General features: G+C 39.3%; 39 non-coding genes and 13 pseudogenes across 39 annotated transcripts; all 52 read right to left on the bottom strand.

Moving 5' to 3' along the window:
* Positions 1 to 1,684: 1,684 nt before the first annotated feature.
* On the bottom strand, positions 1,685 to 1,803 carry LOC146033954 (5S ribosomal RNA). Its single transcript, XR_014459363.1, has one exon. It is a non-coding gene; the product is annotated as a 5S ribosomal RNA (ribosomal RNA).
* A 558-nt stretch (positions 1,804 to 2,361) lies between these two features.
* LOC146031333 (5S ribosomal RNA) lies at positions 2,362 to 2,480 on the bottom strand. The gene has a single exon (XR_014456801.1). It is a non-coding gene; the product is annotated as a 5S ribosomal RNA (ribosomal RNA).
* A 345-nt stretch (positions 2,481 to 2,825) lies between these two features.
* On the bottom strand, positions 2,826 to 2,944 carry LOC146034027 (5S ribosomal RNA). The gene has a single exon (XR_014459433.1). It is a non-coding gene; the product is annotated as a 5S ribosomal RNA (ribosomal RNA).
* A 345-nt stretch (positions 2,945 to 3,289) lies between these two features.
* On the bottom strand, positions 3,290 to 3,407 carry LOC146034891 (5S ribosomal RNA). Its single transcript, XR_014460295.1, has one exon. It is a non-coding gene; the product is annotated as a 5S ribosomal RNA (ribosomal RNA).
* A 340-nt stretch (positions 3,408 to 3,747) lies between these two features.
* Positions 3,748 to 3,866, bottom strand: LOC146028407 (5S ribosomal RNA; annotated as a pseudogene).
* A 345-nt stretch (positions 3,867 to 4,211) lies between these two features.
* LOC146035113 (5S ribosomal RNA) lies at positions 4,212 to 4,330 on the bottom strand. The gene has a single exon (XR_014460517.1). It is a non-coding gene; the product is annotated as a 5S ribosomal RNA (ribosomal RNA).
* A 340-nt stretch (positions 4,331 to 4,670) lies between these two features.
* Positions 4,671 to 4,789, bottom strand: LOC146027782 (5S ribosomal RNA; annotated as a pseudogene).
* Positions 4,790 to 5,135: 346 nt separating this feature from the next.
* On the bottom strand, positions 5,136 to 5,244 carry LOC146029525 (5S ribosomal RNA; annotated as a pseudogene).
* A 345-nt stretch (positions 5,245 to 5,589) lies between these two features.
* Positions 5,590 to 5,708, bottom strand: LOC146030284 (5S ribosomal RNA). Its single transcript, XR_014455782.1, has one exon. It is a non-coding gene; the product is annotated as a 5S ribosomal RNA (ribosomal RNA).
* Positions 5,709 to 6,053: 345 nt separating this feature from the next.
* Positions 6,054 to 6,172, bottom strand: LOC146034133 (5S ribosomal RNA). The gene has a single exon (XR_014459540.1). It is a non-coding gene; the product is annotated as a 5S ribosomal RNA (ribosomal RNA).
* A 345-nt stretch (positions 6,173 to 6,517) lies between these two features.
* On the bottom strand, positions 6,518 to 6,636 carry LOC146029145 (5S ribosomal RNA; annotated as a pseudogene).
* A 346-nt stretch (positions 6,637 to 6,982) lies between these two features.
* On the bottom strand, positions 6,983 to 7,101 carry LOC146034413 (5S ribosomal RNA). The gene has a single exon (XR_014459819.1). It is a non-coding gene; the product is annotated as a 5S ribosomal RNA (ribosomal RNA).
* Positions 7,102 to 7,899: 798 nt separating this feature from the next.
* LOC146032293 (5S ribosomal RNA) lies at positions 7,900 to 8,018 on the bottom strand. Its single transcript, XR_014457734.1, has one exon. It is a non-coding gene; the product is annotated as a 5S ribosomal RNA (ribosomal RNA).
* A 345-nt stretch (positions 8,019 to 8,363) lies between these two features.
* LOC146030872 (5S ribosomal RNA) lies at positions 8,364 to 8,482 on the bottom strand. Its single transcript, XR_014456354.1, has one exon. It is a non-coding gene; the product is annotated as a 5S ribosomal RNA (ribosomal RNA).
* Positions 8,483 to 8,826: 344 nt separating this feature from the next.
* LOC146034713 (5S ribosomal RNA) lies at positions 8,827 to 8,945 on the bottom strand. The gene has a single exon (XR_014460116.1). It is a non-coding gene; the product is annotated as a 5S ribosomal RNA (ribosomal RNA).
* Positions 8,946 to 9,290: 345 nt separating this feature from the next.
* On the bottom strand, positions 9,291 to 9,409 carry LOC146032257 (5S ribosomal RNA). Its single transcript, XR_014457701.1, has one exon. It is a non-coding gene; the product is annotated as a 5S ribosomal RNA (ribosomal RNA).
* Positions 9,410 to 9,754: 345 nt separating this feature from the next.
* On the bottom strand, positions 9,755 to 9,873 carry LOC146032292 (5S ribosomal RNA). The gene has a single exon (XR_014457733.1). It is a non-coding gene; the product is annotated as a 5S ribosomal RNA (ribosomal RNA).
* Positions 9,874 to 10,217: 344 nt separating this feature from the next.
* LOC146030871 (5S ribosomal RNA) lies at positions 10,218 to 10,336 on the bottom strand. Its single transcript, XR_014456353.1, has one exon. It is a non-coding gene; the product is annotated as a 5S ribosomal RNA (ribosomal RNA).
* A 345-nt stretch (positions 10,337 to 10,681) lies between these two features.
* On the bottom strand, positions 10,682 to 10,800 carry LOC146032256 (5S ribosomal RNA). Its single transcript, XR_014457700.1, has one exon. It is a non-coding gene; the product is annotated as a 5S ribosomal RNA (ribosomal RNA).
* Positions 10,801 to 11,145: 345 nt separating this feature from the next.
* Positions 11,146 to 11,264, bottom strand: LOC146030283 (5S ribosomal RNA). Its single transcript, XR_014455781.1, has one exon. It is a non-coding gene; the product is annotated as a 5S ribosomal RNA (ribosomal RNA).
* Positions 11,265 to 11,609: 345 nt separating this feature from the next.
* Positions 11,610 to 11,728, bottom strand: LOC146027825 (5S ribosomal RNA; annotated as a pseudogene).
* Positions 11,729 to 12,073: 345 nt separating this feature from the next.
* LOC146028352 (5S ribosomal RNA) lies at positions 12,074 to 12,192 on the bottom strand (annotated as a pseudogene).
* A 345-nt stretch (positions 12,193 to 12,537) lies between these two features.
* LOC146028317 (5S ribosomal RNA) lies at positions 12,538 to 12,656 on the bottom strand (annotated as a pseudogene).
* Positions 12,657 to 13,000: 344 nt separating this feature from the next.
* LOC146032290 (5S ribosomal RNA) lies at positions 13,001 to 13,119 on the bottom strand. The gene has a single exon (XR_014457732.1). It is a non-coding gene; the product is annotated as a 5S ribosomal RNA (ribosomal RNA).
* A 344-nt stretch (positions 13,120 to 13,463) lies between these two features.
* LOC146030870 (5S ribosomal RNA) lies at positions 13,464 to 13,582 on the bottom strand. The gene has a single exon (XR_014456352.1). It is a non-coding gene; the product is annotated as a 5S ribosomal RNA (ribosomal RNA).
* Positions 13,583 to 13,927: 345 nt separating this feature from the next.
* LOC146034570 (5S ribosomal RNA) lies at positions 13,928 to 14,046 on the bottom strand. Its single transcript, XR_014459974.1, has one exon. It is a non-coding gene; the product is annotated as a 5S ribosomal RNA (ribosomal RNA).
* Positions 14,047 to 14,391: 345 nt separating this feature from the next.
* On the bottom strand, positions 14,392 to 14,510 carry LOC146032255 (5S ribosomal RNA). Its single transcript, XR_014457699.1, has one exon. It is a non-coding gene; the product is annotated as a 5S ribosomal RNA (ribosomal RNA).
* Positions 14,511 to 14,856: 346 nt separating this feature from the next.
* On the bottom strand, positions 14,857 to 14,975 carry LOC146028697 (5S ribosomal RNA; annotated as a pseudogene).
* A 345-nt stretch (positions 14,976 to 15,320) lies between these two features.
* On the bottom strand, positions 15,321 to 15,439 carry LOC146030282 (5S ribosomal RNA). The gene has a single exon (XR_014455780.1). It is a non-coding gene; the product is annotated as a 5S ribosomal RNA (ribosomal RNA).
* A 344-nt stretch (positions 15,440 to 15,783) lies between these two features.
* Positions 15,784 to 15,902, bottom strand: LOC146029201 (5S ribosomal RNA; annotated as a pseudogene).
* Positions 15,903 to 16,246: 344 nt separating this feature from the next.
* Positions 16,247 to 16,365, bottom strand: LOC146030317 (5S ribosomal RNA). The gene has a single exon (XR_014455815.1). It is a non-coding gene; the product is annotated as a 5S ribosomal RNA (ribosomal RNA).
* A 344-nt stretch (positions 16,366 to 16,709) lies between these two features.
* Positions 16,710 to 16,828, bottom strand: LOC146030869 (5S ribosomal RNA). The gene has a single exon (XR_014456351.1). It is a non-coding gene; the product is annotated as a 5S ribosomal RNA (ribosomal RNA).
* Positions 16,829 to 17,173: 345 nt separating this feature from the next.
* On the bottom strand, positions 17,174 to 17,292 carry LOC146034608 (5S ribosomal RNA). The gene has a single exon (XR_014460013.1). It is a non-coding gene; the product is annotated as a 5S ribosomal RNA (ribosomal RNA).
* Positions 17,293 to 17,635: 343 nt separating this feature from the next.
* LOC146032095 (5S ribosomal RNA) lies at positions 17,636 to 17,754 on the bottom strand. The gene has a single exon (XR_014457540.1). It is a non-coding gene; the product is annotated as a 5S ribosomal RNA (ribosomal RNA).
* Positions 17,755 to 18,100: 346 nt separating this feature from the next.
* On the bottom strand, positions 18,101 to 18,219 carry LOC146032725 (5S ribosomal RNA). The gene has a single exon (XR_014458147.1). It is a non-coding gene; the product is annotated as a 5S ribosomal RNA (ribosomal RNA).
* Positions 18,220 to 18,562: 343 nt separating this feature from the next.
* LOC146029199 (5S ribosomal RNA) lies at positions 18,563 to 18,681 on the bottom strand (annotated as a pseudogene).
* Positions 18,682 to 19,025: 344 nt separating this feature from the next.
* Positions 19,026 to 19,144, bottom strand: LOC146030315 (5S ribosomal RNA). The gene has a single exon (XR_014455813.1). It is a non-coding gene; the product is annotated as a 5S ribosomal RNA (ribosomal RNA).
* Positions 19,145 to 19,488: 344 nt separating this feature from the next.
* Positions 19,489 to 19,607, bottom strand: LOC146030868 (5S ribosomal RNA). The gene has a single exon (XR_014456350.1). It is a non-coding gene; the product is annotated as a 5S ribosomal RNA (ribosomal RNA).
* A 343-nt stretch (positions 19,608 to 19,950) lies between these two features.
* On the bottom strand, positions 19,951 to 20,069 carry LOC146029198 (5S ribosomal RNA; annotated as a pseudogene).
* A 344-nt stretch (positions 20,070 to 20,413) lies between these two features.
* On the bottom strand, positions 20,414 to 20,532 carry LOC146030314 (5S ribosomal RNA). The gene has a single exon (XR_014455812.1). It is a non-coding gene; the product is annotated as a 5S ribosomal RNA (ribosomal RNA).
* Positions 20,533 to 20,876: 344 nt separating this feature from the next.
* On the bottom strand, positions 20,877 to 20,995 carry LOC146030867 (5S ribosomal RNA). The gene has a single exon (XR_014456349.1). It is a non-coding gene; the product is annotated as a 5S ribosomal RNA (ribosomal RNA).
* Positions 20,996 to 21,340: 345 nt separating this feature from the next.
* LOC146034607 (5S ribosomal RNA) lies at positions 21,341 to 21,459 on the bottom strand. The gene has a single exon (XR_014460012.1). It is a non-coding gene; the product is annotated as a 5S ribosomal RNA (ribosomal RNA).
* A 343-nt stretch (positions 21,460 to 21,802) lies between these two features.
* Positions 21,803 to 21,921, bottom strand: LOC146032094 (5S ribosomal RNA). Its single transcript, XR_014457539.1, has one exon. It is a non-coding gene; the product is annotated as a 5S ribosomal RNA (ribosomal RNA).
* A 346-nt stretch (positions 21,922 to 22,267) lies between these two features.
* On the bottom strand, positions 22,268 to 22,386 carry LOC146032723 (5S ribosomal RNA). The gene has a single exon (XR_014458145.1). It is a non-coding gene; the product is annotated as a 5S ribosomal RNA (ribosomal RNA).
* Positions 22,387 to 22,729: 343 nt separating this feature from the next.
* LOC146028360 (5S ribosomal RNA) lies at positions 22,730 to 22,848 on the bottom strand (annotated as a pseudogene).
* Positions 22,849 to 23,192: 344 nt separating this feature from the next.
* On the bottom strand, positions 23,193 to 23,311 carry LOC146030313 (5S ribosomal RNA). The gene has a single exon (XR_014455811.1). It is a non-coding gene; the product is annotated as a 5S ribosomal RNA (ribosomal RNA).
* A 344-nt stretch (positions 23,312 to 23,655) lies between these two features.
* LOC146033688 (5S ribosomal RNA) lies at positions 23,656 to 23,774 on the bottom strand. Its single transcript, XR_014459096.1, has one exon. It is a non-coding gene; the product is annotated as a 5S ribosomal RNA (ribosomal RNA).
* Positions 23,775 to 24,120: 346 nt separating this feature from the next.
* Positions 24,121 to 24,239, bottom strand: LOC146034779 (5S ribosomal RNA). Its single transcript, XR_014460182.1, has one exon. It is a non-coding gene; the product is annotated as a 5S ribosomal RNA (ribosomal RNA).
* A 345-nt stretch (positions 24,240 to 24,584) lies between these two features.
* On the bottom strand, positions 24,585 to 24,703 carry LOC146031424 (5S ribosomal RNA). Its single transcript, XR_014456892.1, has one exon. It is a non-coding gene; the product is annotated as a 5S ribosomal RNA (ribosomal RNA).
* A 346-nt stretch (positions 24,704 to 25,049) lies between these two features.
* LOC146032722 (5S ribosomal RNA) lies at positions 25,050 to 25,168 on the bottom strand. The gene has a single exon (XR_014458144.1). It is a non-coding gene; the product is annotated as a 5S ribosomal RNA (ribosomal RNA).
* Positions 25,169 to 25,511: 343 nt separating this feature from the next.
* LOC146028716 (5S ribosomal RNA) lies at positions 25,512 to 25,630 on the bottom strand (annotated as a pseudogene).
* Positions 25,631 to 25,974: 344 nt separating this feature from the next.
* On the bottom strand, positions 25,975 to 26,093 carry LOC146030311 (5S ribosomal RNA). The gene has a single exon (XR_014455810.1). It is a non-coding gene; the product is annotated as a 5S ribosomal RNA (ribosomal RNA).
* Positions 26,094 to 26,418: the final 325 nt, after the last annotated feature.

The following is a 26,418-nucleotide window of genomic DNA, read 5'->3' as shown; positions in this document are numbered from 1 at the left end:
TCCCGGAAGTGCCCATGACTCTCATGTTATCCGACAAACCGGGATTTGGCAGCGACTCCAAGAGCTTGAAGGCCGTGATGCGTGGGTTCTGGGTGACTCCGGTTACCCATGTATGCCCTGGCTGCTTACGCCGTACAGCTCCCCTGCACCAGGCCAACAGGAGGCATTCAATAGGGCGCATGTTGCCACCAGGCAAGTGGTGGAGCGCTCAATTGGCCTGTTAAAGGGTCGATTAGAGCTCCACCGGACTGGTGGTGACTTACAGTATGCGCCTGAAATGGTGTCGAGGATTGTGGGCTTGTGTGCATTCTTTCACAACATAGCTGTGCGGCGTGAGATACCCTTTGATGAGTGGGAGGTACCATCTGAGTCGCAAGATCCTCCCCTGCGCCCATCCCGCTCCCCGGAAAGCCGTCGGGGATACCAGCTTCGGGACTCTGTTGCCCAAAGATTCTTCAGGTACATTTTTGAATGTTGCACAGACCAACCCAATTTTGGATCAATTACACCCATCAAGGTGGAAAATGATGTTAATTTTGTGTCCTCGAAATTAATAATTAGCCACCATGGCCTCTTAATGCCAATATCAATTGCACTACGTATTATGTGTGAGGTGTATTGGTTTCAGACCAATATTGCAGGTCACACTTATACCTTGTACATAGATTTAAAAATGTTTTTTATGTTTCCAATATTGTAGCTGAACTTATCATCCATGTCTGGTGAGTAGATTGATTTTCATACTTTTTTCACCATGTATGTGTGGTATGTGTTGGTGATTATTTTATTTGTAGATGTAATATTTATTATCACATATATATACATATGTGTGTGTGTGGCACCATCATATTTTGTTTTTCATTAGAAACACTATTGCCTATGTAATTGTTTGTATGTATGATTTATCATGCTGTAGGTATTTAGGATTGACTGTACAAGGTCTACATGCCCACAGATGACCAGAGGGAAGAAAGCGAGGGTGTGAGAGGGGCCCTCCTAAGGCTGCGCCAGCACCTGCTCGTCATGGCTGCAGATGTGCAGGACCTCTGCGACCTCCTGCTCTGAATTATTACATTTTTTTCTTTTTGTATCTTAATAAATTTGTTGATAAAAGTTAGAAGTGGTCTGTGTGTTATTGTATTATTTTACAGTATAAGTATAAATATAAGTATATAAGTATAAATAGTGCTGTTTATTTATGTAAGGTGCAAAAGGTATATACAGTATATAGATGGGTTTATTGCATACAAGTGGTTGAAAGTAAAGGGTAATGTAAAGATGTACATAGTGTGTTGATGTGTATGTGTGTGTTTGCATGTGAAGTGGTATGGCTGTAGGTGAGATATTGGCACTTTTTTGCCCTCTTCTACTTCTATAACCAGGTAAGCTAATAAAAAAGTTTCCTAACTGTATTGGCTTACTGAAAAAAATCATGTGTTAGTAATGTAAAAAAACCTACAGGACATGATATTAGCAGGTGGTCTCAAATTAAACTACTAAAGAGGCTCAACACTGTTTAGCTGCCAAAAGCAGTTTGAATTGGGCCTAAACAGTGTGGTAAGTTTTTAGGTGATGGCTATTGTATCTTTTTGACCTCTTCCAAATGTCTGTACTGGCAATAAAGAAAAAAAAGTTTCCAATTTAAAAAGCTAGAGAATAAAAACAATTTGCCAGTAATGAGAAAAACCTACAGCACCTGGTGTTCCCATGTGGTCTCACACCCAAGTACTAACCAGGCCCAACACTGCTTAGCTTCCAAGATCAGACGAGATTAGGCGTATCCAATGTGGTATGGCTGTAGGTGAGATACAGGCACTTTTTTGTCCTCTTCTACTTCTATAACCAGGTAAGCTAATAAAAAAGTTTCCTAACTGTATTGGCTTACTGAAAAAAATCATGTGTTGGTAATGTAAAAAGACCTACAGGACATAATATTAGCGGGTGGTCTCAAATTAAACTACTAAAGAGGCTCAACACTGTTTAGCTGCCAAAAGCAGTTGGAATTGGGCCTAAACAGTGTGGTAAGTTTTTAGGTGATGGCTATTGTGTCTGTTTGACCTCTTCCAAATGTCTGTACTGGAAATAAAAAAAAAGTTTCCAATTTAAATAGCTAGAGAATAAAAACAATTTGCCAGTAATGGGAAAAAACCTACAGCACCTGGTGTTCCCATGTGGTCTCCCACCTAAGTACTAACCAGGCCCAACACTGCTTGGAATTGGGCCGAAACAGTGTGGTAAGTCTTTAGGTGATGGCTATTGTGTCTGTTTGACCTCTCCCAAATGTCTGTATTGGCAATAAAAAGAAAAAGTTTCCAATTTAAATAGCTAGAGAATAAAAAAAAATTGCCAGTAATGGGAAAAAACCTACAGCACCTAGTGTTCCCATGTGGTCACCCACCCAAGTACTAAACAGGCCCATCACTGCTTAGCTTCCAAGATCAGATGAGATTGGGTGTATCCAATGTGGTATGGCTGTAGGTGAGATATAGGCACTTTTTTGCACTCTTCTACTTCTATAACCAGGTAAGCTAATAAAAAAGTTTCCTAACTGTTTTGGCTTACTGAAAAAAATCATGTGTTGGTAATGTAAAAAGACCTACAGGACATGATATAAGCAGGTGGTTTCAAATTAAACTACTAAAGAGGCTCAACACTGTTTAGGTGCCAAAAGCAGTTGGAATTGGGCCTAAACAGTGTGGTAAGTTTTTAGGTGATGGCTATTGTGTCTGTTTGACCTCTCCCAAATGTCTGTATTGGCAATAAAAAGATAAAGTTTCCAATTTAAATAGCTGGAGAATAAAAACAATTTGCCAGTAATGGGAAAAAACCTACAGCACCTGGTGTTCCCATATGGCCTCCCACCCAAGTACTAACCAGGCCCAACACTGCTTAGCTTCCAAGAGCAAACGAGATTGGGCGTATCCAATGTGGTATGGCTGTAGGTGAGATACCGGCACTTTTTTGCCCTCTTCTACTTCTACAACCAGGTAAGCTAATAAAAAAGTTTCCTAACTGTATTGGCTTACTGAAAAAAATCATGTGTTGGTATTGTAAAAAGACCTACAGGACATGATATTAGCAGGTGGTCTCAAATTAAACTACTAAAGAGGCTCAACACTGTTTAGCTGCCAAAAGCAGTTTGAATTGAGCCTAAACAGTGTGGTAAGTTTTTAGGTGATGGCTATTGTATCTTTTTGACCTCTTCCAAATGTCTGTACTGGCTATAAAGAGAAAAAAGTTTCCAATTTAAAAAGCTAGAGAATAAAAACAATTTGCCAGTAATGGGAAAAACCTACAGCACCTGGTGTTCCCATGTGGTCTCCCACCCAAGTACTAACCAGGCCCAACACTGCTTAGCTTCCAAGATCAGACGTGATTGGCGTATCCAATGTGGTATGGCTGTTGGTGAGATACAGGCACTTTTTTGTCCTCTTCTACTTCTATAACCACGTAAGCTAATAAAAAAGTTTCCTAACTGTATTGGCTTACTGAAAAAAATCATGTGTTGGTAATGTAAAAAGACCTACAGGACATGATATTAGCAGGTGGTCTCAAATTAAACTACTAAAGAGGCTCAACACTGTTTAGCTGCCAAAAGCAGTTGGAATTGGGCCTAAACAGTGTGGTAAGTTTTTAGGTGATTGCTATTGTGTCTGTTTGACCTCTCCCAAATGTCTGTACTTGCTAAAAAAAAGTTTCCAATTTAAATAGCTAGAGAATAAAAACAATTTGCCAGTAATGGGAAAAAACCTACAGCACGTGATGTTCCCATGTGGTCTCCCACCCAAGTACTAACCAGGCCCATCACTGCTTAGCTTCCAAGATCTGACGAGATTGGGCGTATCCAATAACGTATGGCTGTAGGTGAGATACAGGCATTTTTTTGCCCTCTTCTACTTCTATAACCAGGTAAGTTAATAAAAAAGTTTCCTAACTGTATTGGCTTACTGAAAAAAATCATGTGTTGGTAATGTAAAAAGACCTACTGGACATAATATTAGCAGGTGGTCTCAAATTAAACTACTAAAGAGGCTCACCACTGTTTAGCTGCCAAAAGCAGTTGGAATTGGGCCTAAACAGTGTGGTAAGTGTTTAGGTGATTGCTATTGTGTCTGTTTGACCTCTCCCAAATGTCTGTACTGGCAATAAAAATAAAAAGTTTCCAATTTAAATAGCAAGAGAATAAAAACAATTTGCCAGTAATGGGAAAAAACCTACAGCACCTGGTGTTCCCATGTGGTCTCCCACACAAGTACTAATCAGGCCCAACACTGCTTAGCTTCCAAGAGCAGACGAGATTGTGCGTATCCAATGTGGTATGGCTGTAGGTGAGATATTGGCACTTTTTTGCCCTCTTCTACTTCTATAATCAGGTAAGCTAATAAAAAAGTTTCCTAACTGTATTGGCTTACTGAAAAAAATCATGTGTTAGTAATGTAAAAAGACCTACAGGACATGATATTATCAGGTGGTCTCAAATTAAACTACTAAAGAGGCTCAACACTGTTTAGCTGCCAAAAGCAGTTGGAATTGGGACGAAATAGTGTTGTAAGTGTTTAGGTGATGGCTATTGGATCTGTTTGACCTCTCCCAAATGTCTGTACTTGCTAAAAAAAAGTTTCCAATTTAAATAGCTAGAGAATAAAAACAATTTGCCAGTAATGGGAAAAAACCTACAGCACGTGATGTTCCCATGTGGTCTCCCACCCAAGTACTAACCAGGCCCATCACTGCTTAGCTTCCAAGATCTGACGAGATTGGGCATATCCAATAAGGTATGGCTGTAGGTGAGATACAGGCATTTTTTTGCCCTCTTCTACTTCTATAACCAGGTAAGCTAATAAAAAAGTTTCCTAACTGTATTGGCTTACTGAAAAAAATCATGTGTTGGTAATGTAAAAAGACCTACAGGACATAATATTAGCAGGTGGTCTCAAATTAAACTACTAAAGAGGCTCAACACTGTTTAGCTGCCAAAAGCAGTTGGAATTGGGCCGAAACAGTGTGGTAAGTCTTTAGGTGATGGCTATTGTGTCTCTTTGACCTCTCCCAAATGTCTGTATAGGCAATAAAAAGATAAAGTTTCCAATTTAAATAGCTAGAGAATAAAAACAATTTGCCAGTAATGGGAAAAAAACCTACAGCACCTGGTGTTCCCATGTGGTCTCCCACGCAAGTACTAACCAGGCCCAACACTGCTTAGCTTCCAAGATCAGGCATATCCAACGTGGTATGACTGTAGGTGAGATACAGGCACTTTTTTGTCCTCTTCTACTTCTATAACCAGGTAAGCTAATAAAAAAGTTTCCTAACTGTATTGGCTTACTGAAAAAAATCATGTGTTGGTAATGTAAAAAGACCTACAGGACATGATATTAGCAGGTGGTCTCAAATTAAACTACTAAAGAGGCTCAACACTGTTTAGCTGCCAAAAGCAGTTGGAATTGGGCCGAAACAGTGTGGTAAGTCTTTAGGTGACGGCTATTGTATCTGTTTGACCTCTCCCAAATCTCTGTATTGGCAATAAAAAGAAAAAGTTTCCAATTTAAATAGCTAGAGAATAAAAACAATTTGCCAGTAATGGGAAAAAACCTACAGCACCTGGTGTTCCCATGTGGTCTCCCACCCAAGTACTAACCAGGCCCAACACTGCTTAGCTTCCAAGATCAGACGAGATTGGGCGTATCCAATGTGGTATGGCTGTAGGTGACATACAGGCACTTTTTTGCCCTCTTCTACTTCTATAACCAGGTAAGCTAATAAAAAAGTTTCCTAACTATATTGGCTTACTGAAAAAAATCATGTGTTGGTAATGTAAAAAGACCTACAGGACATAATATTAGCAGGTGGTCTCAAATTAAACTACTAAAGAGGCTCAACACTGTTTAGCTGCCAAAAGCAGTTGGAATTGGGCCTAAACAGTGTGGTAAGTTTTTAGGTGATGGCTATTGTGTCTTTTTGACCTCTCCCAAATGTCTGTATTGGCAATAAAAATAAAAAGTTTCCAATTTAAATAGCAAGAGAATAAAAACAATTTGCCAGTAATGGGAAAAAACCTACAGCACCTGGTGTTCCCATGTGGTCTCCCACCCAAGTACTAATCAGGCCCAACACTGCTTAGCTTCCAAGAGCAGACGAGATTGTGCGTATCCAATGTGGTATGGCTGTAGGTGAGATATTGGACTTTTTTTCCCTCTTCTACTTCTATAACCAGGTAAGCTAATAAAAAAGTTTCCTAACTGTATTGGCTTACTGAAAAAAATCATGAGTTAGTAATGTAAAAAGACCTACAGGACATGATATTAGCAGGTGGTCTCAAATTAAACTACTAAAGAGGCTCAACACTGTTTAGCTGCCAAAAGCAGTTGGAATTGGGCCTAAACAGTGTGGTAAGTTTTTAGGTGATGGCTATTGTATCTTTTTGACCTTTTCCAAATGTCTGTACTGGCAATAAAGAGAAAAAAGTTTCCAATTTAAAAAACTAGAGAATAAAAACAATTTGCCAGTAATGGGAAATAACCTATAGCACCTGGTGTTAACATGTGGTCTCACACCCAAGTACTAACCAGGCCCAACAGTGCTTAGCTTCCAAGACCAGACGAGATTGGGCGTATCCAATGTGGTATGGCTGTAGGTGACATACAGGCAATTTTTTGCCCTCTTCTACTTCTATAACCAGGTAAGCTAATAAAAAAGTTTCCCAACTATATTGGCTTACTGAAAAAAATCATGTGTTGGTAATGTAAAAAGACCTACAGGACATAATATTAGCAGGTGGTCTCAAATTAAACTACTAAAGAGGCTCAACACTGTTTAGCTGCCAAAAGCAGTTTGAATTGGGCCTAAACAGTGTGGTAAGTTTTTAGGTGATGGCTATTGTATCTTTTTGACCTTTTCCAAATGTCTGTACTGGCAATAAAGAGAAAAAAGTTTCCAATTTAAAAAACTAGAGAATAAAAACAATTTGCCAGTAATGGGAAATAACCTATAGCACCTGGTGTTCTCATGTGGTCTCCCACCCAAGTACTAACCAGGCCCAACAGTGCTTAGCTTCCAAGACCAGACGAGATTGGGCGTATCCAATGTGGTATGGCTGTAGGTGACATACAGGCAATTTTTTGCCCTCTTCTACTTCTATAACCAGGTAAGCTAATAAAAAAGTTTCCCAACTATATTGGCTTACTGAAAAAAATCATGTGTTGGTAATGTAAAAAGACCTACAGGACATAATATTAGCAGGTGGTCTCAAATTAAACTACTAAAGAGGCTCAACACTGTTTAGCTGCCAAAAGCAGTTGGAATTGGGACGAAACAGTGTGGCAAGTGTTTAGGTGATGGCTATTGTGTCTGTTTGACCTCTCCCAAATGTCTGTACTGGCAATAAAAAAAAAAGTTTCCAATTTAAATAGCTAGAGAATAAAAACAATTTGCCAGTAATGGGAAAAAACCTACAGTACCTTGTGTTCCCATGTGGTCTCCCACCCAAGTACTAACCAGGCCCATCACTGCTTAGCTTCCAAGATCAGGCGTATCCAATCTGCTATGGCTGTAGGTGAGATACAGGCACGTTTTTGCCCTCTTCTACTTCTATAACCAGGTAAGCTAATAAAAAAGTTTCCTAACTGTATTGGCTTACTGAAAAAAATCATGTGTTGGTAATGTAAAAAGACCTACAGGACATAATATTAGCAGGTGGTCTCAAATTAAACTACTAAAGAGGCTCAACACTGTTTAGCTGCCAAAAGCAGTTGGAATTGGGCCTAAACAGTGTGGTAAGTTTTTAGGTGATGGCTATTGTGTCTGTTTGACCTCTCCCAAATGTCTGTATTGGCAATAAAAATAAAAAGTTTCCAATTTAAATAGCAAGAGAATAAAAACAATTTGCCAGTAATGGGAAAAAACCTACAGCACCTGGTGTTCCCATGTGGTCTCCCACCCAAGTACTAATCAGGCCCAACACTGCTTAGCTTCCAAGACCAGACGAGATTGGGGGTATCCAATGTGGTATGGCTGTAGGTGAAAATACAGGCACTTTTTTGCCCTCTTCTACTTCTATAACCATGTAAGCTAATAAAAAAGTTTCCTAACTATATTGGCTTACTGAAAAAAATCATGTGTTGGTAATGTAAACAGACCTACAAGACATAATATTAGCAGGTGGTCTCAAATTAAACTACTAAAGAGGCTCAACACTGTTTAGCTGCCAAAAGCAGTTGGAATTGGGACGAAACAGTGTGGCAAGTGTTTATGTGATGGCTATTGTGTCTGTTTGACCTCTCCCAAATGTCTGTACTGGCAATAAAAAAAAAAGTTTCCAATTTAAATAGCTAGAGAATAAAAACAATTTGCCAGTAATGGGAAAAAACCTACAGCACCTGGTGTTCCCATGTGGTCTCCCACCCAAGTACTAACCAGGCCCATCACTGCTTAGCTTCCAAGATCAGACGAGATTGGGCGTATCCAATGTGGTATGGCTGTAGGTGAGATTCAGGCACTTTTTTGCCCTCTTCTACTTCTATAACCAGGTAAGCTAATAAAAAAGTTTCCTAACTGTATTGGCTTACTGAAAAAATCATGTGTTGGTAATGTAAAAAGACCTACAGGACATAATATTAGCAGGTGGTCTCAAATTAAACTACTAAAGAGGCTCAACACTGTTTAGCTGCCAAAAGCAGTTGTAATTGGGCCGAAACAGTGTGGTAAGTCTTTAGGTGATGGCTATTGTGTCTGTTTGACCTCTCCCAAATGTCTGTATAGGCAATAAAAAGATAAAGTTTCCAATTTAAATAGCTAGAGAATAAAAACAATTTGCCAGTAATGGGAAAAAAGCTACAGCACCTGGTGCTCCCATGTGGTCTCCCACCCAAGTACTAACCAGGCCCAACACTGCTTAGCTTCCAAGATCAGACGAGATTGGGCGTATTAAACGTGGTATGACTGTAGGTGAGATACAGGCACTTTTTTGTCCTCTTCTACTTCTATAACCAGGTAAGCTAATAAAAAAGTTTCCTAACTGTATTGGCTTACTAAAAAAAATCATGTGTTGGTAATGTAAAAAGACCTACAGGACATGATATTAGCAGGTGGTCTCAAATTAAACTACTAAAGAGGCTCAACACTGTTTAGCTGCCAAAAGCAGTTGGAATTGGGCCAAAACAGTGTGGTAAGTCTTTAGGTGATGGCTATTGTGTCTGTTTGACCTCTCCCAAATCTCTGTATTGGCAATAAAAAGAAAAAGTTTCCAATTTAAATAGCTAGAGAATAAAAACAATTTGCCAGTAATGGGAAAAAACCTACAGCACCTGGTGTTCCCATGTGGTCTCCCACCCAAGTACTAACCAGGCCCAACACTGCTTAGCTTACAAGATCAGACGAGATTGGGCGTATCCAATGTGGTATGGCTGTAGGTGACATACAGGCACTTTTTTGCCCTCTTCTACTTCTATAACCAGGTAAGCTAATAAAAAAGTTTCCTAACTGTTTTGGCTTACTGAAAAAAATCATGTGTTGGTAATGTAAAAAGACCTACAGGACATGATATTAGCAGGTGGTTTCAAATTAAACTACTAAAGAGGCTCAACACTGTTTAGCTGCCAAAAGCAGTTGGAATTGGGCCTAAACAGTGTGGTAAGTTTTTAGGTGATGGCTATTGTGTCTGTTTGACCTCTCCCAAATGTCTGTATTGGCAATAAAAATAAAAAGTTTCCCATTTAAATAGCAAGAGAATAAAAACAATTTGCCAGTAATGGGAAAAAACCTACAGCACCTGGTGTTCCCATGTGGTCTCCCACCCAAGTACTAATCAGGCCCAACACTGCTTAGCTTCCAAGACCAGACGAGATTGGGGGTATCCAATGTGGTATGGCTGTAGGTGACATACAGGCACTTTTTTGCCCTCTTCTACTTCTATAACCATGTAAGCTAATAAAAAAGTTTCCTAACTATATTGGCTTACTGAAAAAAATCATGTGTTGGTAATGTAAACAGACCTACAAGACATAATATTAGCAGGTGGTCTCAAATTAAACTACTAAAGAGGCTCAACACTGTTTAGCTGCCAAAAGCAGTTGGAATTGGGACGAAACAGTGTGGCAAGTGTTTATGTCATGGCTATTGTGTCTGTTTGACCTCTCCCAAATGTCTGTACTGGCAATAAAAAAAAAAGTTTCCAATTTAAATAGCTAGAGAATAAAAACAATTTGCCAGTAATGGGAAAAAACCTACAGCACCTGGTGTTCCCATGTGGTCTCCCACCCAAGTACTAACCAGGCCCATCACTGCTTAGCTTCCAAGATCAGACGAGATTGGGCGTATCCAATGTGGTATGGCTGTAGGTGAGATTCAGGCACTTTTTTGCCCTCTTCTACTTCTATAACCAGGTAAGCTAATAAAAAAGTTTCCTAACTGTATTGGCTTACTGAAAAAAATCATGTGTTGGTAATGTAAAAAGACCTACTGGAAATGATATTAGCAGGTGGTCTCAAATTAAATTACTAAAGAGGCTCAACACTGTTTAGCTGCCAAGAGCAGTTGGAATTGGGCCTAAACAGTGTGGTAAGTTTTTAGGTGATGGCTATTGTGTCTTTTTGACCTCTCCCAAATCTCTGTATTGGCAATAAAAAGAAAAAGTTTCCAATTTAAATAGCTAGAGAATAAAAACAATTTGCCAGTAATGGGAAAAAACCTACAGCACCTGGTGTTCCCATGTGGTCTCCCACCCAAGTACTAACCAGGCCCAACACTGCTTAGCTTACAAGATCAGACGAGATTGGGCGTATCCAATGTGGTATGGCTGTAGGTGACATACAGGCACTTTTTTGCCCTCTTCTACTTCTATAACCAGGTAAGCTAATAAAAAAGTTTCCTAACTATATTGGCTTACTGAAAAAAATCATGTGTTGGTAATGTAAAAAGACCTACAGGACATAATATTAGCAGGTGGTCTCAAATAAAACTACTAAAGAGGCTCAACACTGTTTAGCTTCCAAAAGCAGTTGGAATTGGGACGAAACAGTGTGGTAAGTCTTTAGGTGATGGCTATTGTGTCTGTTTGACCTCTCCCAAATCTCTGTATTGGCAATAAAAAGAAAAAGTTTCCAATTTAAATAGCTAGAGAATAAAAACAATTTGCCAGTAATGGGAAAAAACCTACAGCACCTGGTGTTCCCATGTGGTCTCCCACCCAAGTACTAACCAGGCCCAACACTGCTTAGCTTCCAAGATCAGACGAGATTGGGCGTATCCAATGTGGTATGGCTGTAGGTGAGATAGAGGCACTTTTTTGCCCTCTTCTACTTCTATAACCAGGTAAGCTAATATAAAAGTTTCCTAACTGTATTTGCTTACTGAAAAAAATCATGTGTTGGTAATGTAAAAAGACCTACAGGACATAATATTAGCAGGTGGTCTCTAATTAAACTACTAAAGAGGCTCGACACTGTTTAGCTGCCAAAAGCAGTTGGAATTGGGCCGAAACAGTGTGGTAAGTCTTAAGGTGATGGCTATTGTGTCTGTTTGACCTCTCCCAAATGTCTGTATTGGCAATAAAAAGAAAAAGTTTCCTATTTAAATAGCTAGAGAATAAAAAAAAATTGCCAGTAATGGGAAAAAACATACCGCACCTGGTGTTCCCAAGTGGTCACCCACCCAAGTACTAAACAGGCCCATCACTGCTTAGCTTCCAAGATCAGACGAGATTGGGCATATGCAATGTGGTATGGCTGTAGGTGAGATAGAGGCACTTTTTTGCCCTCTTCTACTTCTATAACCAGGTAAGCTAATAAAAAAGTTTCCTAACTGTATTGGCTTACTGAAAAAAATCATGTGTTGGTAATGTAAAAAGACCTACTGGAAATGATATTAGCAGGTGGTCTCAAATTAAATTACTAAAGAGGCTCAACACTGTTTAGCTGCCAAGAGCAGTTGGAATTGGGCCTAAACAGTGTGGTAAGTTTTTAGGTGATGGCTATTGTGTCTTTTTGACCTCTCCCAAATGTCTGTATTGGCAATAAAAATAAAAAGTTTCCAATTAAAATAGCAAGAGAATAAAAACAATTTGCCAGTAATGGGAAAAAAACTACAGCACCTGGTGTTCCAATGTGGTCTCCCACCCAAGTACTATAAAGGCCCAACACTGCTTAGCTTCCAAGATCAGACGAGATTGGGCGTATCCAATGTGATATGGCTGTAGGTGAGATAGCTCCACTTTTTTGCCCTCTTCTACTTCTATAACCAGGTTTTCTAATATAAAAGTTTCCTAACTGTATTGGCTTACTAAAAAAAATCATGTGTTGGTAATGTAAAAAGACCTACAGGACATAATATTAGCAGGTGGTCTCAAATTAAACTACTAAAGAGGCTCGACACTGTTTAGCTGCCAAAAGCAGTTGGAATTGGGCCGAAACAGTGTGGTAAGTCTTTAGGTGATGGCTATTGTGTCTGTTTGACCTCTCCCAAATGTCTGTATTGGCAATAAAAAGAAAAAGTTTCCAATTTAAATAGCTAGAGAATAAAAAAAATTGCCAGTAATGTGGAAAAAACATACAGCACCTGGTGTTACCATGTGGTCACCCACCCAAGTACTAAACAGGCCCATCACTGCTTAGTTTCCAAGATCAGACGAGATTGGGCGTATCCAATGTGGTATGGCTGTAGGTGAGATACAGGCACTTTTTTGCACTCTTCTACTTCTATATCCAGGTAAGCTAATAAAAAGTTTCCTAACTGTTTTGGCTTACTGAAAAAAATCATGTGTTGGTAATGTAAAAAGACCTACAGGACATGATATAAGCAGGTGGTTTCAAATTAAACTACTAAAGAGGCTCAACACTGTTTAGCTGCCAAAAGCAGTTGGAATTGGGCCTAAACAGTGTGGTAAGTTTTTAGGTGATGGCTATTGTGTCTGTTTGACCTCTCCCAAATGTCTGTATTGGCAATAAAAATAAAAAGTTTCCAATTTAAATAGCAAGAGAATAAAATCAATTTGCCAGTAATGGGAAAAAACCTACAGCACCTGGTGTTCCCATGTGGTCTCCCACCCAAGTACTAATCAGGCCCAACACTGCTTAGCTTCCAAGACCAGACGAGATTGGGGGTATCCAATGTGGTATGGCTGTAGGTGACATACAGGCACTTTTTTGCCCTCTTCTACTTCTATAACCATGTAAGCTAATAAAAAAGTTTCCTAACTATATTGGCTTACTGAAAAAAATCATGTGTTGGTAATGTACACAGACCAACAAGACATAATATTAGCAGGTGGTCTCAAATTAAACTACTAAAGAGGCTCAACACTGTTTAGCTGCCAAAAGCAGTTGGAATTGGGACGAAACAGTGTGGCAAGTGTTTATGTGATGGCTATTGTGTCTGTTTGACCTCTCCCAAATGTCTGTATTGGCAATAAAAAAAAAAGTTTCCAATTTAAATAGCTAGAGAATAAAAACAATTTGCCAGTAATGGGAAAAAACCTACAGCACCTGGTGTTCCCATGTGGTCTCCCACCCAAGTACTAACCAGGCCCATCACTGCTTAGCTTCCAAGATCAGACGAGATTGGGCGTATCCAATGTGGTATGGCTGTAGGTGAGATTCAGGCACTTTTTTGCCCTCTTCTACTTCTATAACCAGGTAAGCTAATAAAAAAGTTTCCTAACTGTATTGGCTTACTGAAAAAAATCATGTGTTGGTAATGTAAAAAGACCTACAGGACATGATATTAGCAGGTGGTCTCAAATTAAACTACTAAAGAGGCTCAACACTGTTTAGCTGCCAAAAGCAGTTGGAATTGGGCCGAAACAGTGTGGTAAGTCTTTAGGTGATGGCTATTGTGTCTGTTCGACCTCTCCCAAATGTCTGTATAGGCAATAAAAAGATAAAGTTTCCAATTTAAATAGCTAGAGAATAAAAACAATTTGCCAGTAATGGGAAAAAAGCTACAGCACCTGGTGTTCCCATGTGGTCTCCCACCTAAGTACTAACCAGGCCCAACACTGCTTAGCTTCCAAGATCAGACGAGATTGGGCGTATTAAACGTGGTATGACTGTAGGTGAGATACATGCACTTTTTTGTCCTCTTCTACTTCTATAACCAGGTAAGCTAATAAAAAAGTTTCCTAACTGTATTGGCTTACTAAAAAAAATCATGTGTTGGTAATGTAAAAAGACCTACAGGACATGATATTAGCAGGTGGTCTCAAATTAAACTACTAAAGAGGCTCAACACTGTTTAGCTGCCAAAAGCAGTTGGAATTGGGCCAAAACAGTGTGGTAAGTCTTTAGGTGATGGCTATTGTGTCTGTTTGACCTCTCCCAAATCTCTGTATTGGCAATAAAAAGAAAAAGTTTCCAATTTAAATAGCTAGAGAATAAAAACAATTTGCCAGTAATGGGAAAAAACCTACAGCACCTGGTGTTCCCATGTGGTCTCCCACCCAAGTACTAACCAGGCCCAACACTGCTTAGCTTACAAGATCAGACGAGATTGGGCGTATCCAATGTGGTATGGCTGTAGGTGAGATACAAGCACTTTTTTGTCCTCTTCTACTTCTATAGCCAGGTAAGCTAATAAAAAAGTTTCCTAACTGTTTTGGCTTACTGAAAAAAATCATGTGTTGGTAATGTAAAAAGACCTACAGGATATGATATAAGCAGGTGGTTTCAAATTAAACAACTAAAGAGGCTCAACACTGTTTAGCTGCCAAAAGCAGCTGGAATTGGGCCTAAACAGTGTGGTAAGTTTTTAGGTGATGGCTATTGTATATTTTTGACCTTTTCCAAATGTCTGTACTGGCAATAAAGAGAAAAAAAGTTTCCAATTTAAAAAACTAAAGAATAAAAACAATTTGCCAGTAATGGAAAAAACCTGCAGCACCAGGTGTTCCCATGTGGTCTCCCACCCAAGTACTAACCAGGCCCAACACTGCTTAGCTTCCAAGAGAAGACGAGATTGTGCGTATCCAATGTGGTATGGCTGTAGGTGAGATATCGGCACTTTTTTGCCCTCTTCTACTTCTATAACCTGGTAAGCTAATCAAAAAGTTTCCTAACTGTATTGGCTTACTGAAAAAAATCATGTGTTAGTAATGTAAAAAGACCTACAGGACATCATATTAGCAGGTGGTCTCAAATTAAACTACTAAAGAGGCTCAACACTGTTTAGCTGCCAAAAGCAGTTTGAATTGGGCCTAAACAGTGTGGTAAGTTTTTAGGTGATGGCTATTGTATCTTTTTGACCTTTTCCAAATGTCTGTACTGGCAATAAAGAGAAAAAAGTTTCCAATTTAAAAAACTAGAGAATAAAAACAATTTGCCAGTAATGGGAAAAACCTACAGCACCTGGTGTTCCCATGTGGTCTCCCACCCAAGTACTAACCAGGCCCAACACTGCTTAGCTTCCAAGATCAGACGAGATTGGGCGTATCCAATGTGGTATGGCTGTAGGTGAGATACAGGCACTTTTTTGTCCTCTTCTACTTCTATAGCCAGGTAAGCTAATAAAAAAGTTTCCTAACTGTATTGGCTTACTGAAAAAAATCATGTGTTGGTAATGTAAAAAGACCTACAGGACATGATATTAGCAGGTGGTCTCAAATTAAACTACTAAAGAGGCTCAACACTGTTTAGCTGCCAAAAGCAGTTGGAATTGGGCCTAAACAGTGTGGTAAGTTTTTAGGTGATGGCTATTGTGTCTGTTTGACCTCTTCCAAATGTCTGTACTGGCAATAAAAAAAAAAGTTTCCAATTTAAATAGCTAGAGAATAAAAACAATTTGCCAGTAATGGGAAAAAACCTATAGCACCTGGTAATCCCATGTGGTCTCCCACCTAAGTACTAACCAGCCCCAACACTGCTTAGCTTCCAAGATCAGACGAGATTTAGCGTATCCAATGCGGTATGGCTGTAGGTGAGGTGCAGGCACTTTTTTGCCCTCTTCTACTTCTATAACCAGGAAGCTAATAAAAAAGTTTCCTAATTGTATTGGCTTACTGAAAAAAATCATGTGTTGGTAATGTAAAAAGACCTACAGGACATGATATTAGCAGGTGGTCTCAAATTAAACTACTAAAGAGGCTCAACACTGTTTAGCTGCCAAAAGCAGTTGGAATTGGGCCTAAACAGTGTGGTAAGTCTTTAGGTGATGGCTATTGTGTCTGTTTGACCTCTCCCAAATCTCTGTATTGGCAATAAAAAGAAAAAGTTTCCAATTTAAATAGCTAGAGAATAAAAACAATTTGCCAGTAATGGGAAAAAACCTACAGCACCTGGTGTTCCCATGTGGTCTCCCACCCAAGTACTAACCAGGCCCAACACTGCTTAGCTTCCAAGATCAGATGAGATTGGGCACATCCAATGTGGTATGGCTGTAGGTGACATACAGGCACTTTTTTGCCCTCTTCTACTTCTATAACCAGGTAAGCTAATAAAAAAGTTTCCTAACTATATTGGCTTACTGAAAAAAATCATGTGTTGGTAATGTAAAAACACCTACAAGACATAATATTAGCAGGTGGTCTCAAATTAAACTACTAAAGAGGCTCAACACTGTTTAGCTGCCAAAAGCAGTTGGAATTGGGACGAAACAGTGTGGTAAGTGTTTAGGTGATGGCTATTGTGTCTGTTTGACCTCTCCCAAATGTCTGTACTGGCAATAAAAAAAAAAGTTTCCAATTTAAATAGCTAGAGAATAAAAACAATTTGCCAGTAATGGGAAAAAACCTACAGCACCTGGTGTTCCCATGTGGTCTCCCACCCAAGTACTAACCAGGCCCATCACTGCTTAGCTTCCAAGATCAGACGAGATTGGGCGTATCCAATGTGGTATGGCTGTAGGTGAGATACAGGCACTTTTTTGCCCTCTTCTACTTCTATAACCAGGTAAGCTAATAAAAAAGTTTCCTAACTGTATTGGCTTACTGAAAAAAATCATGTGTTGGTAATGTAAAAAGACCTACAGGACATGATATTAGCAGGTGGTCTCAAATTAAACTACTAAAGAGGCTCAACACTGTTTAGCTGCCAAAAGCAGTTGGAATTGGGCCGAAACAGTGTGGTAAGTCTTTAGGTGATGGCTATTGTGTCTGTTTGACCTCTCCAAAATCTCTGTATTGGCAATGAAAAGAAAAAGTTTCCAATTTAAATAGCTAGAGAATAAAAACAATTTGCCAGTAATTGGAAAAATCCTACAGCACCTGGTGTTCACATGTGGTCTCCCACCCAGGTACTAACCAGGCCCAACACTGCTTAGCTTCCAAGATCAGATGAGATTGGCCGTATCCAATGTGGTATGGCTGTAGGTGAGATACAGGCACTTTTTTGCCCTCTTCTACTTCTATAACCAGAAGCTAATAAAAAAGTTTCCTAACTATATTGGCTTACTGAAAAAAATCATGTGTTGGTAATGTAAAAAGACCTACAGGACATAATATTAGCAGGTGGTCTCAAATTAAACTACTAAAGAGGCTCAACACTGTTTAGCTGCCAAAAGCAGTTGGAATTGGGACGAAACAGTGTGGTAAGTCTTTAGGTGATGGCTATTGTGTCTGTTTGACCTCTCCCAAATCTCTGTATTGGCAATAAAAAGAAAACGTTTCCAATTTAAATAGCTAGAGAATAAAAATAATTTGCCAGTAATGGGAAAAAACCTACAGCACCTGGTGTTCCCATGTGGTCTCCCACCCAAGAACTAACCAGGCCCAACACTGCTTAGCTTCCAAGATCAGACGAGATTGGGCGTATCCAATGTGGTATGGCTGTAGGTGAGATAGAGGCACTTTTTTGCCCTCTTATACTTCTATAACCAGGTAAGCTAATAAAAAAGTTTCCTAACTGTATTGGCTTTCTGAAAAAAATCATGTGTTGGTAATGTAAAAAGACCTACAGGAAATAATATTAGCAGGTGGTCTCAAATTAAACTACTAAAGAGGCTCAACACTGTTTAGCTGCCAAAAGCAGTTGGAATTGGGCCTAAACAGTGTGGTAAGTTTTTAGGTGATGGCTATATTTATCTTTTTGACCTTTTCCAAATGTCTGTACTGGCAATAAAGAGAAAAAAGTTTCCAATTTAAAAAACTAGAGAATAAAAACAATTTGCCAGTAATGGGAAAAACCTACAGCACCTGGTGTTACCATGTGGTCTCCCACCCAAGTACTAACCAGGCCCAACACTGCTTAGCTTCCAAGATCAGACGAGATTGGGCGTATCCAATGTGGTATGGCTGTAGGTGAGATACAGGCACTTTATTGTACTCTTCTACTTCTATAACCAGGTAAGCTAATAAAAAAGTTTCCTAACTGTATTGGCTTACTGAAAAAAATCATGTGTTGGTAATGTAAAAAGACCTACAGGACATGATATTAGCAGGTGGTCTCAAATTAAACTACTAAAGAGGCTCAACACTGTTTAGCTGCCAAAAGCAGTTGGAATTGGGCCTAAACAGTGTGGTAAGTTTTTAGGTGATGGCTATTGTGTCTGTTTGACCTCTTCCAAATGTCTGTACTGGCAATAAAAAAAAAGTTTCCAATTTAAATAGCTAGAGAATAAAAACAATTTGCCAGTAATGGGAAAAAACCTATAGCACCTGGTAATCCCATGTGGTCTCCCACCTAAGTACTAACCAGCCCCAACACTGCTTAGCTTCCAAGATCAGACGAGATTTAGCGTATCCAATGCGGTATGGCTGTAGGTGAGGTGCAGGCACTTTTTTGCCCTCTTCTACTTCTATAACCAGGAAGCTAATAAAAAAGTTTCCTAATTGTATTGGCTTACTGAAAAAAATCATGTGTTGGTAATGTAAAAAGACCTACAGGACATGATATTAGCAGGTGGTCTCAAATTAAACTACTAAAGAGGCTCAACACTGTTTAGCTGCCAAAAGCAGTTGGAATTGGGCCTAAACAGTGTGGTAAGTCTTTAGGTGATGGCTATTGTGTCTGTTTGACCTCTCCCAAATCTCTGTATTGGCAATAAAAAGAAAAAGTTTCCAATTTAAATAGCTAGAGAATAAAAACAATTTGCCAGTAATGGGAAAAAACCTACAGCACCTGGTGTTCCCATGTGGTCTCCCACCCAAGTACTAACCAGGCCCAACACTGCTTAGCTTCCAAGATCAGATGAGATTGGGCACATCCAATGTGGTATGGCTGTAGGTGACATACAGGCACTTTTTTGCCCTCTTCTACTTCTATAACCAGGTAAGCTAATAAAAAAGTTTCCTAACTATATTGGCTTACTGAAAAAAATCATGTGTTGGTAATGTAAAAACACCTACAAGACATAATATTAGCAGGTGGTCTCAAATTAAACTACTAAAGAGGCTCAACACTGTTTAGCTGCCAAAAGCAGTTGGAATTGGGACGAAACAGTGTGGTAAGTGTTTAGGTGATGGCTATTGTGTCTGTTTGACCTCTCCCAAATGTCTGTACTGGCAATAAAAAAAAAAGTTTCCAATTTAAATAGCTAGAGAATAAAAACAATTTGCCAGTAATGGGAAAAAACCTACAGCACCTGGTGTTCCCATGTGGTCTCCCACCCAAGTACTAACCAGGCCCATCACTGCTTAGCTTCCAAGATCAGACGAGATTGGGCGTATCCAATGTGGTATGGCTGTAGGTGAGATACAGGCACTTTTTTGTCCTCTTCTACTTCTATAGCCAGGTAAGCTAATAAAAAAGTTTCCTAACTGTATTGGCTTACTGAAAAAAATCATGTGTTGGTAATGTAAAAAGACCTACAGGACATGATATTAGCAGGTGGTCTCAAATTAAACTACTAAAGAGGCTCAACACTGTTTAGCTGCCAAAAGCAGTTGGAATTGGGCCTAAACAGTGTGGTAAGTTTTTAGGTGATGGCTATTGTGTCTGTTTGACCTCTTCCAAATGTCTGTACTGGCAATAAAAAAAAAGTTTCCAATTTAAATAGCTAGAGAATAAAAACAATTTGCCAGTAATGGGAAAAAACCTATAGCACCTGGTAATCCCATGTGGTCTCCCACCTAAGTACTAACCAGCCCCAACACTGCTTAGCTTCCAAGATCAGACGAGATTTAGCGTATCCAATGCGGTATGGCTGTAGGTGAGGTGCAGGCACTTTTTTGCCCTCTTCTACTTCTATAACCAGGAAGCTAATAAAAAAGTTTCCTAATTGTATTGGCTTACTGAAAAAAATCATGTGTTGGTAATGTAAAAAGACCTACAGGACATGATATTAGCAGGTGGTCTCAAATTAAACTACTAAAGAGGCTCAACACTGTTTAGCTGCCAAAAGCAGTTGGAATTGGGCCTAAACAGTGTGGTAAGTCTTTAGGTGATGGCTATTGTGTCTGTTTGACCTCTCCCAAATCTCTGTATTGGCAATAAAAAGAAAAAGTTTCCAATTTAAATAGCTAGAGAATAAAAACAATTTGCCAGTAATGGGAAAAAACCTACAGCACCTGGTGTTCCCATGTGGTCTCCCACCCAAGTACTAACCAGGCCCAACACTGCTTAGCTTCCAAGATCAGATGAGATTGGGCACATCCAATGTGGTATGGCTGTAGGTGACATACAGGCACTTTTTTGCCCTCTTCTACTTCTATAACCAGGTAAGCTAATAAAAAAGTTTCCTAACTATATTGGCTTACTGAAAAAAATCATGTGTTGGTAATGTAAAAACACCTACAAGACATAATATTAGCAGGTGGTCTCAAATTAAACTACTAAAGAGGCTCAACACTGTTTAGCTGCCAAAAGCAGTTGGAATTGGGACGAAACAGTGTGGTAAGTGTTTAGGTGATGGCTATTGTGTCTGTTTGACCTCTCCCAAATGTCTGTACTGGCAATAAAAAAAAAAGTTTCCAATTTAAATAGCTAGAGAATAAAAACAATTTGCCAGTAATGGGAAAAAACCTACAGCACCTGGTGTTCCCATGTGGTCTCCCACCCAAGTACTAACCAGGCCCATCACTGCTTAGCTTCCAAGATCAGACGAGATTGGGCGTATCCAATGTGGTATGGCTGTAGGTGAGATACAGGCACTTTTTTGCCCTCTTCTACTTCTATAACCAGGTAAGCTAATAAAAAAGTTTCCTAACTGTATTGGCTTACTGAAAAAAATCATGTGTTGGTAATGTAAAAAGACCTACAGGACATGATATTAGCAGGTGGTCTCAAATTAAACTACTAAAGAGGCTCAACACTGTTTAGCTGCCAAAAGCAGTTGGAATTGGGCCGAAACAGTGTGGTAAGTCTTTAGGTGATGGCTATTGTGTCTGTTTGACCTCTCCAAAATCTCTGTATTGGCAATGAAAAGAAAAAGTTTCCAATTTAAATAGCTAGAGAATAAAAACAATTTGCCAGTAATTGGAAAAATCCTACAGCACCTGGTGTTCACATGTGGTCTCCCACCCAGGTACTAACCAGGCCCAACACTGCTTAGCTTCCAAGATCAGATGAGATTGGCCGTATCCAATGTGGTATGGCTGTAGGTGAGATACAGGCACTTTTTTGCCCTCTTCTACTTCTATAACCAGAAGCTAATAAAAAAGTTTCCTAACTATATTGGCTTACTGAAAAAAATCATGTGTTGGTAATGTAAAAAGACCTACAGGACATAATATTAGCAGGTGGTCTCAAATTAAACTACTAAAGAGGCTCAACACTGTTTAGCTGCCAAAAGCAGTTGGAATTGGGACGAAACAGTGTGGTAAGTCTTTAGGTGATGGCTATTGTGTCTGTTTGACCTCTCCCAAATCTCTGTATTGGCAATAAAAAGAAAACGTTTCCAATTTAAATAGCTAGAGAATAAAAATAATTTGCCAGTAATGGGAAAAAACCTACAGCACCTGGTGTTCCCATGTGGTCTCCCACCCAAGAACTAACCAGGCCCAACACTGCTTAGCTTCCAAGATCAGACGAGATTGGGCGTATCCAATGTGGTATGGCTGTAGGTGAGATAGAGGCACTTTTTTGCCCTCTTATACTTCTATAACCAGGTAAGCTAATAAAAAAGTTTCCTAACTGTATTGGCTTTCTGAAAAAAATCATGTGTTGGTAATGTAAAAAGACCTACAGGAAATAATATTAGCAGGTGGTCTCAAATTAAACTACTAAAGAGGCTCAACACTGTTTAGCTGCCAAAAGCAGTTGGAATTGGGCCTAAACAGTGTGGTAAGTTTTTAGGTGATGGCTATATTTATCTTTTTGACCTTTTCCAAATGTCTGTACTGGCAATAAAGAGAAAAAAGTTTCCAATTTAAAAAACTAGAGAATAAAAACAATTTGCCAGTAATGGGAAAAACCTACAGCACCTGGTGTTACCATGTGGTCTCCCACCCAAGTACTAACCAGGCCCAACACTGCTTAGCTTCCAAGATCAGACGAGATTGGGCGTATCCAATGTGGTATGGCTGTAGGTGAGATACAGGCACTTTATTGTACTCTTCTACTTCTATAACCAGGTAAGCTAATAAAAAAGTTTCCTAACTGTATTGGCTTACTGAAAAAAATCATGTGTTGGTAATGTAAAAAGACCTACAGGACATGATATTAGCAGGTGGTCTCAAATTAAACTACTAAAGAGGCTCAACACTGTTTAGCTGCCAAAAGCAGTTGGAATTGGGCCTAAACAGTGTGGTAAGTTTTTAGGTGATGGCTATTGTGTCTGTTTGACCTCTTCCAAATGTCTGTACTGGCAATAAAAAAAAAGTTTCCAATTTAAATAGCTAGAGAATAAAAACAATTTGCCAGTAATGGGAAAAAACCTATAGCACCTGGTAATCCCATGTGGTCTCCCACCTAAGTACTAACCAGGCCCAACACTGCTTAGCTTCCAAGATCAGACGAGATTTAGCGTATCCAATGCGGTATGGCTGTAGGTGAGGTGCGGGTACTTTTTTGCCCTCTTCTACTTCTATAACCAGGAAGCTAATAAAAAAGTTTCCTAATTGTATTGGCTTACTGAAAAAAATCATGTGTTGGTAATGTAAAAAGACCTACAGGACATAATATTAGCAGGTGGTCTCAAATTAAACTACTAAAGAGGCTCAACACTGTTTAGCTGCCAAAAGCAGTTGGAATTTGGCCGAAACAGTGTGGTAAGTCTTTAGGTGATGGCTATTGTGTCTGTTTGACCTCTCCCAAATGTCTGTATTGGCAATAAAAAGAAAAAGTTTCCAATTTAAATAGCTAGAGAATAAAAACAATTTGCCAGTAATGGGAAAAAACCTACAGCACCTGGTGTTCCCATGTGGTCTCCCACCCAAGTACTAACCAGGCCCAACACTGCTTAGCTTCCAAGATCAGATGAGATTGGGCACATCCAATGTGGTATGGCTGTAGGTGACATACAGGCACTTTTTTGCCCTCTTCTACTTCTATAACCAGGTAAGCTAATAAAAAAGTTTCCTAACTACATTGGCTTACTGAAAAAAATCATGTGTTGGTAATGTAAAAAGACCTACAAGACATAATATTAGCAGGTGGTCTCAAATTAAACTACTAAAGAGGCTCAACACTGTTTAGCTGCCAAAAGCAGTTGGAATTGGGACGAAACAGTGTGGTAAGTGTTTAGGTGATGGCTATTGTGTCTGTTTGACCTCTCCCAAATGTCTGTACTGGCAATAAAAAAAAAAGTTTCCAATTTAAATAGCTAGAGAATAAAAACAATTTGCCAGTAATGGGAAAAAACCTACAGCACCTTGTGTTCCCATGTGGTCTCCCACCCAAGTACTAACCAGGCCCATCACTGCTTAGCTTCCAAGATCATACGAGATTGGGTGTATCCAATGTGGTATGGCTGTAGGTGAGATACAGGCACTTTTTTGCCCTCTTCTACTTCTATAACCAGGTAAGCTAATAAACAAGTTTCCTAACTGTATTGGCTTACTGAAAAAAATCATGTGTTGGTAATGTAAAAAGACCTATAGGACATAATATTAGCAGGTGGTCTCAAATTAAACTACTAAAGAGGCTCAACACTGTTTAGCTGCCAAAAGCAGTTGGAATTGGGCCGAAACAGTGTGGTAAGTCTTTAGGTGATGGCTATTGTGTCTGTTTGACCTCTCCCAAATGTCTGTATTGGCAATAAAAAGATAAAGTTTCCAATTTAAATAGCTAGAGAATAAAAACAATTTGCCAGTAATGGGAAAAAAACCTACAGCACCTGGTGTTCCCATGTGGTCTCTCACCCAAGTACTAACCAGGCCCAACACTGCTTAGCGTCCAAGACCAGACGAGATTGGGCGTATCCAATGTGGTATGGCTGTAGGTGACATACAGGCACTTTTTTGCCCTCTTCTACTTCTATAACCAGGTAAGCTAATATAAAAGTTTCCTAACTGTATTTGCTTACTGAAAAAAATCATGTGTTGGTAATGTAAAAAGACCTACAGGACATAATATTAGCAGGTGGTCTCAAATTAAACTACTAAAGAGGCTCGACACTGTTTTGCTGCCAAAAGCAGTTGGAATTGGGCCGAAACAGTGTGGTAAGTCTTTAGGTGATGGCTATTGTGTCTGTTTGAGCTCTCCCAAATGTCTGTATAGGCAATAAAAAGATAAAGTTTCCAATTTAAATAGCTAGAGAATAAAAACAATTTGCCAGTAATGGGAAAAAAGCTACAGCACCTGGTGTTCCCATGTGGTCTCCCACCCAAGTACTAACCAGGCCCAACACTGCTTAGCTTCCAAGATCAGATGAGATTGGGCGTATCCAATGTGGTATGGCTGTAGGTGAGATAGAGGCACTTTTTTGCCCTCTTATACTTCTATAACCAGGTAAGCTAATAAAAAAGTTTCCTAACTGTATTGGCTTTCTGAAAAAAATCATGTGTTGGTAATGTAAAAAGACCTACAGGAAATAATATTAGCAGGTGGTCTCAAATTAAACTACTAAAGAGGCTCAACACTGTTTAGCTGCCAAAAGCAGTTGGAATTGGGCCTAAACAGTGTGGTAAGTTTTTAGGTGATGGCTATATTTATCTTTTTGACCTTTTCCAAATGTCTGTACTGGCAATAAAGAGAAAAAAGTTTCCAATTTAAAAAACTAGAGAATAAAAACAATTTGCCAGTAATGGGAAAAACCTACAGCACCTGGTGTTACCATGTGGTCTCCCACCCAAGTACTAACCAGGCCCAACACTGCTTAGCTTCCAAGATCAGACGAGATTGGGCGTATCCAATGTGGTATGGCTGTAGGTGAGATACAGGCACTTTATTGTACTCTTCTACTTCTATAACCAGGTAAGCTAATAAAAAAGTTTCCTAACTGTATTGGCTTACTGAAAAAAATCATGTGTTGGTAATGTAAAAAGACCTACAGGACATGATATTAGCAGGTGGTCTCAAATTAAACTACTAATGAGGCTCAACACTGTTTAGCTGCCAAAAGCAGTTGGAATTGGGCCTAAACAGTGTGGTAAGTTTTTAGGTGATGGCTATTGTGTCTGTTTGACCTCTTCCAAATGTCTGTACTGGCAATAAAAAAAAAGTTTCCAATTTAAATAGCTAGAGAATAAAAACAATTTGCCAGTAATGGGAAAAATCCTATAGCACCTGGTAATCCCATGTGGTCTCCCACCTAAGTACTAACCAGGCCCAACACTGCTTAGCTTCCAAGATCAGACGAGATTTAGCGTATCCAATGCGGTATGGCTGTAGGTGAGGTGCGGGTACTTTTTTGCCCTCTTCTACTTCTATAACCAGGAAGCTAATAAAAAAGTTTCCTAATTGTATTGGCTTACTGAAAAAAATCATGTGTTGGTAATGTAAAAAGACCTACAGGACATAATATTAGCAGGTGGTCTCAAATTAAACTACTAAAGAGGCTCAACACTGTTTAGCTGCCAAAAGCAGTTGGAATTTGGCCGAAACAGTGTGGTAAGTCTTTAGGTGATGGCTATTGTGTCTGTTTGACCTCTCCCAAATGTCTGTATTGGCAATAAAAAGAAAAAGTTTCCAATTTAAATAGCTAGAGAATAAAAACAATTTGCCAGTAATGGGAAAAAACCTACAGCACCTGGTGTTCCCATGTGGTCTCCCACCCAAGTACTAACCAGGCCCAACACTGCTTAGCTTCCAAGATCAGATGAGATTGGGCACATCCAATGTGGTATGGCTGTAGGTGACATACAGGCACTTTTTTGCCCTCTTCTACTTCTATAACCAGGTAAGCTAATAAAAAAGTTTCCTAACTATATTGGCTTACTGAAAAAAATCATGTGTTGGTAATGTAAAAAGACCTACAAGACATAATATTAGCAGGTGGTCTCAAATTAAACTACTAAAGAGGCTCAACACTGTTTAGCTGCCAAAAGCAGTTGGAATTGGGACGAAACAGTGTGGTAAGTGTTTAGGTGATGGCTATTGTGTCTGTTTGACCTCTCCCAAATGTCTGTACTGGCAATAAAAAAAAAAGTTTCCAATTTAAATAGCTAGAGAATAAAAACAA

This window comes from Crinia signifera, chromosome 8, assembly GCF_055691185.1.
Source record: "Crinia signifera chromosome 8, ASM5569118v1, whole genome shotgun sequence".
In the NCBI taxonomy this organism is placed as follows: domain Eukaryota; kingdom Metazoa; phylum Chordata; class Amphibia; order Anura; family Myobatrachidae; genus Crinia; species Crinia signifera.
Note: the sequence above shows the minus strand (reverse complement) of the source record. Positions and strands in the feature narration are given on the sequence as shown.